The following is a 2,697-nucleotide window of genomic DNA, read 5'->3' as shown; positions in this document are numbered from 1 at the left end:
GAGAGAGAGAGAGAGAGAGAGAGAGAGAGAGAGAGAAAATATATATATCATTAAAAAAATGATATTTTATGCGGCTAAACAATGTTCATCGCAAATCGTGTAATATGAGATGATTTTCTGGTAATATAATTGTATATAATTTACATTAGGATAAAAAAATTTTTTAAATTTAACCGAGGTTCAAGCGAGAGTATTTAATAAATATTTTGTAGTGTTTAAGAAATGTGTTGTATCTTGTTGTATATATATTTTTTTTTCGATCTGGAGGATTAACGAGGGTGACGAGATCCCACATTTGAGGCTCAAGATTGCGTCCGCGTAACAAGTTATCCGGTCATTGATTCCACGCCCGAGAAACGTCGCGATGCCACAAAGGAGGCTCTCGCCGAAAGGCACGGTTATTATTGAAACCGTTCTCGCAATCCGAAAGAAGGCAAGGCGTTGGTGCCAGCCGCCGTATCCGTTTAGCCCTAAAGTGCTTTCACGGTCGGCGTTCGAGGGTTGGATTTAATGGCCGTTTAAGGGGATTTCGGTGGATAATTAGCGGCGGTACCGGGAGGAAAAAAAAGGAGAAGCGTCGCCATCGTCGCCGTCGTCATCGCCGTCGCCACCGTGGTGCAGGCGTTGTATGTATATGCGCCTCTCGGTGCGAAAAGCCGCGACAAAGAGGGTCGGTTACACGATTACACGGTGGGATATGCGCGGTACACCGACAATCCGACCGCCGATTGGTCGTCGACGAGCGATCTCGGGTAGTCCATTGGCTTCGGACCGGGCTACTCGAGCTACGGTACCGTGTCCCGGATATGAGACTGGCCGCACGGAAGCGGCAGGACCCCGTAGGAGATTCTCTCGAGGGCCTTTCTATCGAATGGTCCCCGCCGACCTCCCGCGGCGAGCGCAGGCAGATGCGGACACGTTACACCATGTATAGAACCGAGCCGAATAATAATCTCGTGGCCATGTTTGGCCACAGAAGTATCTTTTATTGTGATTTTTTTCCCCCCTTCAGGTTCCAAGGAGGGCGGGTATCCCACGGCGGAGAGAAGTGTAAGCTTACAAGTTTACGGGGCTACTTCTAGTCCGTGAGCACACGCTACCGGTCTATCTCTGCCACGGCCCTCGTGGACACCCGTCGTATTTGATCAGACCCGAAGTGTGAAAATGGAAATTAGCTCGGGTACGTTATGGCAGAATCCGTAGCGTGTAAAGAAAGATTACAATTTATTATTAATTCTTTACATTTGGAATAATACGTTTATTTTCGCTACAAGAATAGACGTTTAATCAACTTGCGACGTTAGCAGTAAAGTAATAATTGTTAATTATTAGTTAAATAGCAGATGACACTTAATTTCATTAAATAACAAATTCATAAAAATTCCTATTTCAATTAAGTCCAAATTTAAAAATAATAATGTGCTTGAAAATTACGCCATTGTAATTGCTCGTATAAACCGTCACGTTTGTAATAAATGTAATCTTTAATAGCGAATTCTTGCAGCAATTTTTATTCGAATTGCTTATTTCGAATCTTCCATGACATTTCTTGGATTTAAACAATTCTACCGCGACAGTTTTTAACACGAGCTTCTTTCGTACCGAATGTAGGACGAAGCAAGATGCATGGCGGGCATCAGGACGTGTTATTGATTTCATCTTAATCAGATCTCAATATCTCAATTACGTTTTGAGCCGGGCTTTCCCATTTGTTTGCCATAGAGATTTTAAAGCCAGGGCCTATTGTCTGCACGCCACCCCTGAGCTTCCTGCGCAGGCTTAACTTTTCATTCTCCTGTAAATTGCAGGTTCTGTATTACGGGTATAGAGCACGGGTGTAAATCGAATGAAACAATGGGGGCTTCCGTCTACTACGATCCTCGAATACTGCTTATCCGCCTGTCGTCGAGAGAGGGAATTTAATTTTAACTCGGCTCGCGTCGGTCTGTCAGCAACTATTATCTCTCCTACGTTTTTCTACATCTGTCAGAACTAGTTTCGGAGCACACAGCGATCGGTTCCCATATACGTTATCCGATCTCGACGAAAATCTTTGCAGAACTAAATTGGAGGAGATGAAAAATGTATATCATGTGCGTATTTTTGGTAGTAATTAATTTAAAAGTTAATCAGCAGCTATTTCGAATTTAGTAAATTCGATTGATCTAGAACATCTCCGGTCTATGATAAATGATTTCTGCAATTGGGTTCCCGGCGTATAGTCACATTGTGCAACACCCGTCGGAAAACACCCTGCGAGAATTGGTCGGATCGCTCCGAGCCGCAGCCTGCGGTCTCGCGGACGGATTAACGAGCTGGCATTGTTATTTAATTGATTCTCGAATCTGTTGACGGCATCAAACTAATATGACGCTCTCCGCGGACTAATAACACATTATGATAAACCGTCGTGACGGGTCGGAACGGCCGAAAGACGTGCGCACGTGGCGACACGTGGCCCTGCGGACCGCCGCGCTTCTCGTTCTTTTATTTAATTAGCGTGACTTTATGAGGCGCCTCGCGTATTAGTCGACGCTCCGTTTCCTGCCAATTTGACGGACGAGTGAAATCTATCGCCGTGAATCACGAGCTCGGGGAGCGGTCCGTCCCCGTGGAGACGGTTCATTAGAGAGATCGATTTACTCACGCATCGTTACGCGAAATATTCTTCTTTGATCTGCGAAACGTGATTCTAAG

Source organism: Vollenhovia emeryi, unplaced genomic scaffold, assembly GCF_000949405.1.
Source record: "Vollenhovia emeryi isolate VEMERY1.0 unplaced genomic scaffold, V.emery_V1.0 DF939130.1, whole genome shotgun sequence".
Lineage (NCBI taxonomy): Eukaryota > Metazoa > Arthropoda > Insecta > Hymenoptera > Formicidae > Vollenhovia > Vollenhovia emeryi.
Note: the sequence above shows the minus strand (reverse complement) of the source record.